We start from the raw sequence: 13,245 nt of genomic DNA, 5'->3' as shown, positions 1-13,245 counted from the left end.
ATATATTTTTGAACTATTGATAAATAAGTCACAAACCTCCTTATACCATCCTTGGAGAGAAGATTCTGAAAAGTACATCTGATTTTATTTATAACCTAAGAATTAACTCCTCTAGGTCACCCAGGCTGCCCAGAGAAGTTGTAGTGTCCATCCTTGCAGATGCTCATAGCCTGCCTGGACATGGTCTTGGGCAGCCAGCTCTAAGTGGCCCTGTTTAACCAGGGTGACTGGGCCAGATGATCTCTAGAGTTCCTTTCTAACCTCAACAGTTCTGTAATTCTGTGAAATACAGCAGGGTCCATTTCAACAAGTGTAAAGGCAAGACCTAGTGTCTCTTTGCTTTGCCCTGTTTTCCCCTATGTAAATGGCTTTCCTAAGCTCTCTAAGACTCACTAAGCGCAGCCCAGGAGGCTCCATAAGCCATGGGATTGAAGCCTCCTAAAAGATGCTTCCAGTTGGGTCCACTAGCAATACATTTAACCACCTGCACACTAGGAATTCAGATCCCATCCTGGCTGCGTCCATCAGAACTTTCGCTCTTGAGTTAAATCTGCTCTTTGCGAGGCATGGACATATCTAAGTACATTTTCAGTTCTTTTTACTGTGGAATATTCCAATGGCAAATACTACACTCTTACTGTTATATAAATTCTCCAAGCAAAAAAAAAAAAAAAAAAAAAGTAATGTATGTCTCACTACTGCTGCCCTTAACATCAACAATCACCAATTTAGGGTCTCCCTCTTTTCTCACACTCTTAGGAATAAAATACCATGCTGGCTTTTTCTCCTCAAAAATTTATTTTTAATATAGGTGACGGCAGTCCATAGTTACCAGGTGAAAGGCTGGTCTGGCATAGGCCATGAGATTTTTTATTCTCATTTTTTGGGGAAGTGAGGCTAAAATTGTTATATGCTCATCTCTTTTGTGGGGAAATCGGAAAACCATGGACATTGTTTGCTAGCTTTCATTGGAGTGGATTTTAGACCTGGATTGTCACCAGGAATCCTCCGCATTTCAGTTCTTATAGAGAAGGGTAGGAGTAAGCAGAAAATGTCTTCTGTTGTCATCTCTTTTAAAATGTCTGCTAATTACCTAGGCCAAGTAACAGAAGCTGAGATGAACACATGAAATCTGAATGGAAAAGAACCCTCGCAGAATAGATGGAAACCCTCTTAAAATTAATTGGTTTTATGACTTGCATTATGCCTTGTCATATATCTCAGGACATGTCCCCAACATGAAGAAAAACTAATAACATTTTTAGTTACTATTTTTTCAAACAAAATATTTTCAAAGCTTGTTATTAATTAAAAGACCTAAAAAATAAAAAGCCAAAATAAAAGTAACCTAGTTCTTTAGGTTAAAAAAATCCCTTTAAGATCATTAAGTCCAATTATTAATCCATCACTGCCAACTCTACCACTAAGCCACAACCCTTAGTGTAACATCTGCATGCCTTTTGTATAGCTCCAGGGCTGGTGACTCCACCTTCCTTGGACAGCCTGTTTCAGTGCATGGCAAGCTTCTGGATGAAGCAATTTTTCCTAATAGCTAATGTAAAGATCGCCTGGTACAACTTGAGGACTTGCCTCTTTTCCTGTCACTGTTTGCCTGGGAGAGAGAACAACCTCACCTGGCTACAGCCTCCTTTTAGGATGGTTGTAGAGGGTGGTGAGGTCACTGCCCAGCCTCCTCTCCTCCAGGCTAAACACCCCCAGTTCCCTCAGCCACTCCTTATAGGACCCATGCTGCAGACACTTCACCAGCTCTGCTGCCCTTCTCTGGACTTTCTCCAGCAATTTCATGTCTTTCTTGTAGTGAGGGGCTCAGAGCTGAGCACAGGATTCAAGGTGTGGTCTCATCAGTGCCAAGTATATGGGGGCACACAGTCACTGCCCTGGTCCTGCTGGCCACACAATTTCTGACATAAGGCCATTGGCCTTCTTGGCCACCTGAGCACACACTGGTTCTTGCTCAAATGCTGGTACTTGTCAACAGACAGCCCCAGGTCGTTTTGCACTGGGCAGCTCTGCAGCCACTTTTCCCCCAGCCTGTAGTGCTGCAGTGGGTCAACGGGACCTGAGGGCAGAACAATGAATTTTTGAACTTCAGACTGTTGCCCTCAGCCCATCAACCCAGTCTATTCACATTCCTCTGCAGAGCCTTCCTACCTTCCATCAGATCAATGGTCCAGCATGACTCAATGCCATCTGCAAACTGACTGAGGGTGCACTTGATCCCCTCCCCTGAGACAGAGGAGGAACCAGTACTGCACTCTGGGGAGCACCACTTGTTACCAGCCACCAGCTGGTTGGAACTCCACTCAGCTCCACTCTCTAGGCTCAGTCATCCAGCCAGTTTTTTTACTCAGTGAAGAGTAAAGTGAGCTACAGTCTACAGCAATTTACCTTTATTTACTTACAAGTTTTGATGCAGCATATGTTGCAGATGAGACAGACATGATACACAGAGCAACATCACACAGTTTCAGCAGACTTCAACCTGTGCAGAATAAGACCACTTCAGAAGGCTTCAAGGAGCTACCCTTCTTGTCCTTTAGCCCAGCCTTTTATACCCCTCATGGTTCATGCATTGCACCTGTGTGTGTCCTCGGTTCCCTTTGGTGATTGGTCAGTGCACCTGGGCACCTCATTACCTTCAATACTGCTCACTTGCTTTTCACAGCTGTAGCCCATGGGGGATGAAGCGTGGTCTCAGCCCCACCCCCAGCTACCACAAACTGTGTACCTACAAAGTATTCCTGTTGGGAACCAAGAACAGCTAATGGACCATTTCAACAGCTAATGGAAAACATAAATCTCATCCTTCTTCGATGAATCTGTAATGTGTATCTAGACAATGATTTAATTACTAAAAAGCACTTTGAGCCTCTTATTCATTTCTAAATTTTTTTTAAAGTCTAAGACCTTTAGAATAGATACTCTTAAGTTAATGGGTGATGGCCAGCTATGATTTACATAGGCTGTTAACTTGTTAATGTAGTATTTGATTTCAATCTCAATTTCCTTATAGTTACTTACCTATGAGTAAGAAGGTTCATACAGCTACTTCAGCTTATACAACTTCATTTCTGCCTCTCCAAAAAGTTGTTCTTCATTCTGGGAGTGATGTTTATGATAGACAGCTCACTAAAATGCAGCAAAAGCACAGAAGTGGCTGAGCTACATACAAGGTACTTCAACAGCAGGCTCCAAATTGAAAGGAATCATTTGGAAGAATAGCTAGAAACAATTCTGAATGCTTTGAACTCAGTTAGAAAAAGATTTGGCTTTGTAAAAATCAAGTTAATATAGACCTGATTCTCTAATGCGTCATCTCAAGTTTTTATAGGTATAATCTCTTAGGCTTGCATGGAGTTAAACCAATAGACAGCAAAAGCAAGAGAGATGAGAGCTGGGCTCCTGTGAGTTTTGGGAAGAATGCTGCAGTGCAGTGCCAGATCTGCAGTATTGAATTCAAAATGCAAAAGAGAAAGCAGTCATATTAAACTAATCCCACACCCTCACTCACTCCCTTTTACAAATATGAGTAATGTTTTCATCAGACAATTTAGAGAAGAAACATTTAAACTCACGACAAATTGTTGAATAAGTCTTGTTTCTGTTGGAAGGAAATGTAGTTAGTTTTGAGCTGATAATGATTAGAAGAGATTGAAAATATGGTGGATGTATTTTTATTATCATGCAAAAAAGAAATGTTGAGTGAGACTATCAGAAGTCTGGGAAGAATAACAGGAAAATTGGGGGAAAAACACCCCACAGAACAAAAACCAGTCAGACTGAGGAAAAACAAAAAAAGCTAGCAAGCACCCAAAAAAGCTAGCACAATTTTTTTCCCCTCAGAAAGAGAAATCTTGTCTAGGCAACAAGAAAATTAGGAAATGGCCCAGAGCTGCAGGTCCGGGGCGTGCCGTAGATCTTTGCAAAGATGCTGAATGTTACAGACTATGGAGGGACTCTGCCTAGACACTAGTCTGCTCTGATCAGTCTGATTACAGGAGAAAGCTTGCATATGGATATTCACAGACTGTAGAATCAACACAATGACAATAAGCATTATGAAGTTGTCCTGGCAGGACCTTGGAAGACTGTGAGCCTCATGCCTAATGACAGGCCACTGTAGGGACACTGGGTGGCAGGAGCCCTCTGTTTCTTTTAATTTTTTTTTTTTTAAGTGCATTGTTTCATAAGTTATTTGGGAAGAAGGGGTTTGTGGGCAGAAATAATTCAGCATTAGAAGGAAGATCCCAGTGAAAAAGTATTTTTGCATGGGCAGATGGGTTTGAAACTGCAGTTGGCTCAGTGCTGTTCCTAATCTATATTAAGAAACTGTTGTTCTGTGTGATATCCTGGCCATATGCTAAAGCCAGAGGATAGTCTATGGTAAAAGAGTGAAGAATAGCTTATCTTTCTGAATTTGTTCATACACTCTGTGGCTCATGCTTCTTCATCTGACAAGGAAAGCTCAGAGTATGGTAGCAGATATTTCTCTTGAGTCCTGTCTTTATTGTAAGAAAGGAACACTTTCCATCTTTCCTGCAAAATATGGTTTTCAAAACAGACAAGAATGAATTGAACTTTCAGGCTCAGAGGTTTTAAATAACTCCATGTCTCAGACCTGTACTCTATTTGATACAGAGGTACCATGCTGGTGGAAGGAGTCATAAAGCACTTTAGTTTTATAGAAAGAACACAGACGACCAGGGAGAAAAGAAAAACCAGAGGATTTTCTCTTCATGCCATTATATCAGACCTTTCAGCACCTACTGTCCTAGAGAGCTGTCACTCTCTTGTTGACTTTTCTTTCCCAAGAAAAGCTGTTTTGAATTACAGACTTTTTAGCTTTTAGAACATAGAACCAATCTGGACATATTAATAAGGTCTCGGTGCCTTGAGGAAAACAGAAGGACAAAAGCGATGGCTGGATTTTTAAGATTTGAGGGATGAAACAAGGATCCCATAAAATTATGCTTCCATGCAGGATATAAGGAGCTGCTACAATTTAGCAAGTAGAAAAAATTTGATAAGAAAATACCCTAGGATCATTCTTTCCTTGGAAGAGACTTTACATGGCCTAGAAAACTGAATTGGTATGCTAGAGTGGGCATAGAGATTCACTGAATAAAAAGGGAAAGGGGCATTCAGCAGTTACCTCAAAACCTCCATACAGTCCTTCTGGACAAGAAGGAGACTGGCTGCTGAAGACAAATTGCTTATACATCCTTAGTGCATCACTACAACAATTTACAAATAAGCCAAGGGGACAGCACCAGTTGGACACCCAGCGACAAGCTAAATACAACAGTGGACAATGTCTTCCTGTCGAGGGTCACCTGCAGAGCCTGGCCAGAGTGGAACCTTGCAAGGAACCTGGCGGGGTACCTCCATTCTCACACATCACAACAACTTCCACATTTTTGTAGTTGCAGAGTTTTACTTGGTGCTGACTCACTTGTAGAAGCTGCAGACACAGTAATTGGTAGATGGTGCTCTTAATACATCTTTGTCTAGGTTTACTTTGCTTGTTTGGTCCTGTGATGGTTTTGTTAAGGAAGGGAGAGTGGGACGGTAAGAAGACTGAGGAGCACTTGTGTGGGGTGGAGCTGCTGCTTCCTGTGTCAGATATATTCTCAGATTTCCAAATCAAATGCTATATTATTCTCCTTAGTCAAAACATAAAATTCAGGAAAAGGTCTGAATATTGCTGAGACATGCATATGTGCCAGGAGGAACACAGAGTTAGTAGAAACATTTCCACTGGGATATGAAATCTGCATGTTTGGCTTTTGTCTTTCTGGTTTAACATCCATTTTTCAAGTGATGTATTTGCTGAAAGGAATGATAAAACTCAGGAAGGTACATATAATTTGAAGTGAGCTAGGACTTACTAGAGTTGTGGCATCACATCAGGGTTCAGGAATTCAAGTTAGATGGCTGAACACAGGTATTTCAGAAGAGAGCAGCTCCAGAGGTAAGTAGGCACACACAGAAAAGCATAGTGTAGCATTTCCAAGGCAGCTGCAAGCTAAGGAATGCATCCATGCTCTGCAGGACAATGCTCTGCAGGGGCCAGCACCAGCCCCAAGGGTAGAGGAGCTAGCACAGTGCTGACCCTGGCCCAATTCACCCTACTGCTCTGGACAGCCTATTCATTCAGACAGAGCATCTCATGGACTGGTTTATCTCCTTCCAGGCCATCAGCTGACTGGTGGAACTCAGTGTCTTTCTCTACTTTTCAGAGCACACAAATGCTCTGAAAATGACAATTTGGTTTGAATTTAGCATGTTTTTCTTCTAAGTCTCTTACTGACACCACATGCCTTTTAGTTGAAAAGGTTTTTTAAAAAAGGAAATATATATCTTTGTCACAGACCTAGGAATAGACTGATTTTCTTGACGAATTCTATTCTTGACTTTCCAGGCGTAACTATTTCCAGTAAAATGAAGTAATTTTATAATAATACCTGGCCTGTCTTTCAGGCTATTTTGACTGCAGAATGGGTTTTTCTTATATAACAAATATGATTTGCATTTAGAAAGGCTGAGGGATCTATCTCATTAGAAATTAAACCCAAACAAGAATTAACTCATTTATTGCCTAAGGTCCGGAGAAAATTCTTAGATCTAATTTTAAAAAAATAAATAAGGGGAAATTATTTCAAAATGTCAACATTTTTATTCCACAAGTCTGGAAAACAGTTGCTTATACAACCAGAAATTTTCAGTTGAGATTTTACAAAGCTGAGGCTTTTTTCCACACCCATTTCTGCCCTCCACCTTGTTTGTCTGTTTCTCTGCTACTTTACTGAAAATAAATATCATGCAAAAGTGTTGAAAAAACAGACTTTCATATCTTAATTTTCTTGGAAAAATGTGACATAGAAAAAAGTTTTATCTAAACATAATCTCTTCTAAAATTAGCTTTTATTGGAAGAAGTTTAACCACCTTCAAAACAGCAAAGAACTGGCTGGTAAAACCAGGATGCTGTCTGTCCTGGCTTTGCTTTGCAGTAGGGTTGCATGCTGTAGCATGAGATTGCTCATTGGAATGGGTTGAAAGAAACAGATTTTCTCTGTCCCTGTCAGACTGTTATGCTAGAGAAGATCACGAATTGCATTTTGTTCTCAAATGAGACTTGCAATATTATGAGATCTATTGTCTTCAATGGCAAGACATGAAGCTTTTTATGTTAAAATATGAACGAAAGAAAAGAAATATTTTGGGGGCAGAGGGTTAGAGGGAGAAGCATCTGTGTGCTTTGTTAATTTTAACTGAGAAAATGTTTGAACCAAATTAAAGTTGAGTAGGAATGAGCTGCCTAAAACTCTGAAATAACAGAAGGGATTTTTTTTTATGTGATGCTGTAAATAATTGCTTTTTTTTACAATAAATTCAGGAAGGTGCTATAAAATCTAGATGTTATCCTTCTAGACAGACATAGTTTTCCTCCCAGGAGAGCCAAAATTGGCTGATGGTCTATTCACGGTGTATAGAATAAAGAACAGCTTGTTAGATCATGCAGGATTGGAAAAAACACTGAAGAAAAAAATTAAAAAGGATGAGTAGGAATAAACTCAGTGGATAAAAACCAGCTAGTGGGCCTTCTGTGTTGCTGTGTACGATATGAGGATACAATCCCTTCCTATGAGCTATTTCTGACCACAGCTATCAGGTCCTTTTTGTAAGATGAAGTGGAGGACAGTAGTGTTTGGAGACAGTAACTTGAATGCTTGTGAAAATGGATAACAAACCCAGATATTTTCAATCTGTCAAGTGAAAATTCCTAAAATTAGAGGAGATGAAACATGTGTAGAAAGCCTTCAGACCTGGAAGACAAAAAAGGTATTATTTATATTTCATAGGGGAAAATGTTATTTGTTGTAATTCTGCTGGAGTAGGAATTCAGCGATATAGAAGACCAATCTAATGGCCACAATAAACATGATGATAACTTTAATTCAGTGATTATGTTATTCTGAAAAGAGAAACTGTTGGATTGAGTGCCAGAAAAGCCATAAGTTATATGACACTAAGATAAAGAAGCTTGTGAAACCAGCAGAAACCTGTACAGTCATATGTGACATGACTATAGTGGAGCACCATTAGACAATTATAAATTTACCAATCTGACTACAGGGTAGAAGCAGTTAAAAATTTATAAGTCTGACCTAGAGAGAGATGAAGTGCCCCAGAAACAGAAGTTATTAGATTTACTGATCTATAAAAGAATGTCTTCAAAGAAAACAATTTGGTCAGTATGGTAGCACCTAATGCTATGACTATCAATGACTTTCAAATGACTATCCTGCATTTGAAACTCTGAGGCTTGCTTATTTATGCAGCACCAAGGACAAGCATTGGTGAGACAAGACACCACTTTAAACCCTCATTACTATAAATTCTTAGGGGCGGGAGCCCATGCCCTTAATCATTCAGGGTGGTTTGCCTCTTTCCCAGTACTACCAATTAATATGTGCTAGTGTTCTGGGAACTGCTTTCAGAATTCTGTGTGCCTCCACAGCATTTAAGAATGTCCTTCAAATTTGGAGGGAATAGAAGCTAGAGATTTTTATAATCTTAGAAATTTTTCAATGCTTTCCCTTTTTTATTCTTTTATCCTGGAAACTCATCATATTTCACTTTTCTTCCCAGCATTTTACTTCCATTCCCTTTTAAAAGATTCTCTTCCCCAATTCCTCCTTTTTTGTAAACTAAAAATTTAAAAAAATCTCTTACCTACTTCTACTCTAATGCTCTCAAAGGTGCCTAAAGGGAGCTGAACTAATTTCTGATGGGAAGCTAGTCAAGTCTCAGGCATAATCTGCAAGATGGTAGTGAATAAGAAATGGAAATCATTCGTCAAAAATGAGACTGGCAACGAATTCTTTGAAAGCTGGACATTTTTTCCTAATGATGTGAAAGGAGGAGAAAAATCTCTACAGAGGAAAACTAGTAAAAAGGTAGTAGAAAAGACATAAATTTTAATTCAGCTGGCTCTTGTTGACCTTCTACAGCAAATTCCTTATGTGTCTCCTTTTTGCTTCTCTGCAGCTTCTCAGCTAATTTCTCTGAAAAATTCCATGCTGGGCTGCTGTTTAGCACATCCTGGGGGAAAACAGGGATTTACAGGCTTGGAAAGCTGTGGTTGCAGACAGTACATGATGGGTCCTGCAGTTTTGGTTTAGTTTTAGCCTCCTGCAGGACGCCTGCTCCAAACTGATGGAGGCCAGGACCCAGCAGAGGTTTTTCCCAAAGGTCATGATGCTCCCCATGAAAAGGAAAGGTATATGCAGGAGAATCAGGGCTGAAAGCAGATGATTCTAAGCGTGGAGAGCGGATGGAGACTGATTCAGTGAAGGATGATGCAACAGGGAATGACAGAAGATGGGTGTCTCACATGTCCTCGGTCTTTCTCAGACACTCAGTAACAGGGCTTACATCAGGAATGGTGGTTCAGATTTTATTTAACATAACCATTGCCCTTCTCTATTAGTAATCATGCAGTGACACTTCATCTGTCATGTCTTGACAAGCTGGAATATTGGAAGTTGTGACACATTTCTCAAGAAAAGTGAAAAAGTATTTGTAAGAGCATCTTTTCAGATTCATCATAGCAGTGTTTTCATTGATTAATGCTGACTGCTGTATATGTTGTGGGCTGTTGTATCATCACTGTCCCTTCATCTATCTCCATATAGTGTTCATTATCTCAGATGAACCAATAGTTTACAAAATGATCAAATGTGCTACTAAATAAACACAAAGGATATGGAAATTACTATATAATTGTTTTGTCACCTTGGCTGCTATTTATCAGCCCCCTGATAGCTATTATGAACAGATTTACCCTTCAGATGAGACACCTTCTCTGATGTCAAAGCCAATGCCTGCAAGGACTTCAGTAATAGCAGGCATTTATCCTGGTCAATTTTTTCTGTCTTTTCCTTCCCATGTAAAGTCCATACAGTAACGTCTAAGAAGACAATGTCTGTCCAAATCTGTTAAAATATTTCCCACCACTGTCAGTTTTCTGATCCTATGTTCAGGCCACACTCTCTGCTGAATCCTTTTTGCACTGGGTGTGGAAGAAAGAAGGAGAAGGAAAATCTTGAAGGAGCCAGTAAGGGCTCCCTCAGCCATAAGCCCAGCCAAGCAGAAAGCAGGAGAGCCTGTGCCAGCCAAGGTAATCCAGCATGAAACATTTCTGCTGGGCTAGAGGAACACAGAACAGCATGCCAGAGCACTGTCTCCCTTCCTCTCTTTTCCTCTCTGAGAGAATTGTGATTAACAAAAGCAAGAAGAAAATCTTTTTCTCTCCCTGCAGGGGCACTTGTTTATTTCAGAGGAACCCTCACTAGGGCACTTCAGATAAGTCTCTTCTTTATTTGCTTTGATCTAAAGAAGATGAAGTCAGCTGCCTTATAGCAGCTAGGAAGTTTTTTTTCCTTTTCCTTTCTCTCTCTTTTTGCTGTTAAATAATGATGAATCAACAAAATCAAGATGAAAATTCTTTCCTTTTGTTTTGCTTTCTTTCTTTTCAGTGGAAGTGACTGCTCATTGGTGCAAAGCTAGCAATGACCATTATTTGTGCCAGAAGGGTTTTCAAAGAAATTCTTTTGAGCCAAAGCTTTTTCTTTATGACTTTAAAGTTAGGGGTTCAGGTTGTTGATTTTCTTTTTAAATGAGGTTTTCAATCCTTCAATTTTTGTCTTGCATTTGAGCCATCACAGAATGCTTCAAAATCATGCAAGCTAAACTTCAAACAGGAGACCTGCTTCTTCTCCCTTTGAAGTCATGACAAACCTCATGTTGATTGCAGAGAGGGAAACTGAACCAAAAGTAAAAAGCATTTTTATTTCTTTCTGGTTTAGTCAGTTACCCTGCTATTGTACCACGTATTAAAAGTGCTGCAGACCTTTGAGGGCAAATGAGATATATCAGTAAAACAAGAACCCTCCCAGCAATTTATTGAGCTCCTGCTTCAGCACTGTTAAGGCTGATTCAGCAGCAACTTCTGAACAGTCTAAACAATCCTCTATAAGATCTTCCTCTGGCCCATTGCAGGACTAAAAAGAGAGCACCCAGAGGGGCTGGACAAGCTTCTGAGATCAGTAATCCTGGAGCAGGCTGCCAGGCAGAGCTGCCCAGGGGACTCCAGAGTTAGAAATCCACAGAACGTCTATCTTTCTTTCAGGTAACATCACAGACTTTGGCTTGAATAAGTTCAAAAGCACTTATATTTTCTTTTAAATGACATTCCCTGCAGATTGACAATATTACTTTCCTGTCAGATCTAATAAAAAAGACACCCAAAATTGATCAGATGGGAAAAAATGCTTGTTGTGAATTTGAAAAACTTAGAAAAATGAGATGCTCTACTCTGACAAGCCTTCCTTGATAAAAGCCACCAGAATGAATGAAATGACACCAATTGAAAATAAAAGATGTCTCAACTTCTTTAACCAGGTCATCAGCAGAGATAAGTCTACTTGCAATATGTCAGAGGAGGAAGACGCACTTGGGAGTTGTCAATGCTTGGATGTTCTGTTAATGAAATAGCTGCTGGTAAGTGTCTCAGAATGCATCCCACTAAAGTTGCACCAGCCTTGTTGCACTGAACTTGCTGAAGTTCAGTGACTGCAAGATGATTCTCATCTATCATTCCTTTTTCTCTGTGTTCCTGTCCTCACCTTTCTGACTTACTCCTACTCTCTTTTTTTTTCTTTTTCACATGAAAGTGCAAAGAGGTTGTCCTACTGGAAGGGAACAAAACAGAGTATGTGTTCAGGAATGTGTCACTGGGGTGTGACTGCCATTAGTGGGTGGCATAGGAGGGAGTTACAGATTTCCAAGAGCTGGTCTGCCAGTTCTCCATGTGGAAGAAGGAAACGAACAACTGCTTATCAGGACTTCAGGATATTTGTCAGGAAAAAAAACAAAACAAAACATGTAAAGAAAAATGTCAAACCATGTACATAATTCACCAAAATTTTCCAGGCCTGGGGACCCTCTCACCGGACAAATGTGAGCTGTGCAAGCTCAGCTTTCCAAATTGCAAACACAGAGAAGTAGGAGCCTATTGGGAGGTTCACTTGGCCTATTTAAATTTGGCATAGGATAATTGTTTTGAAGATGGAATTGGCTGAAACACAGGTATTCCTGCTTTTGTCTGTTGGTTGTAAGTTTGCAGCAAACACTCTGCAACCAAACAAGCAGGATCAGGCATTACAGCTATGGCCAGGTTGATCCCACCCCAATGGCCATTTCCAGGAAATTGCTTAAGAGGTCATAGTCAGCAGAAGGGCCTGTGTTAAACAGGCCAGACTGCAGCATGGATCAAAATAAACTTCTAATAGGAATATTTGTTGGAAGATAATTGCATGGGTTGAGACATTTGGGCCAGTCAGCTCATAGTCTGTTTTACAGATGCTGCATTCTAGAGTGGTCATTGCTGGCTGTGGTAACTTTTGGAGTCTAAAGCAAGCAGGGTAACAGCATCTAACAAATGGTGGTGTCATGATCCATGGTGTTTTGTTGTAGCTGTGAAAGGCAGGGGATTTTTCCTCAGTGTGTTTTTATGTATCTTCTCTGAGCCTCTAAAGGCACAGGCCTTTCACCCAATCACGTCCATTGTTTACATCTGATTTTTACTTATTAAAAATTCTCTCCTCAACATATAAGATATCTGTGAGTGAAAAAAAAAAAAAAAAGGTCTGTATTACAAATTCTGCTTTGACTTCAGAAGTATTTCAGGATATGTATGTCACAGAAGAATTTTTGCCAGAATATGACTTGCCAAGTCAATATATCTCTACAGAGTCCAGACAGCATTTCTTATTTAGGAAGAATGTGCAGTCTAGTTATTTAGGAGACAGATTACAATACAAGGGCCTGGTTTGTACTCAACTTTGCATGCAGCAGTAAGCAAATCCTATAGTTCCTCTGTAGCTTAGTTTTACCATCTGTAAAATGAGGGTGACAGCATTCATTCATTTCACAGGGGTGAGTCTTAATCATTGCTTGTAGAACACCTGTTGAAATGGATGTGAATTCTTTCTTCTGCTGTAGCCAGTGCAGCTTTTGCAATGCTCAATTCATTGCAAAAGGATAGACATATAATTCCTGAAGCTGTAACAGAAGAAAGTTTTTTCCTGTATCTTGAAAGTCCTCTCTCCTTTGCTTGTAGATGCCTCAACCACTCTGTTATCATATCAATTAGATTT

This window comes from Haemorhous mexicanus, chromosome 2 (genome assembly GCF_027477595.1).
Source record: "Haemorhous mexicanus isolate bHaeMex1 chromosome 2, bHaeMex1.pri, whole genome shotgun sequence".
Lineage (NCBI taxonomy): Eukaryota > Metazoa > Chordata > Aves > Passeriformes > Fringillidae > Haemorhous > Haemorhous mexicanus.
The sequence above is the reverse complement of the archived record's forward strand: the minus strand, read 5'-3'. Positions refer to the sequence as shown.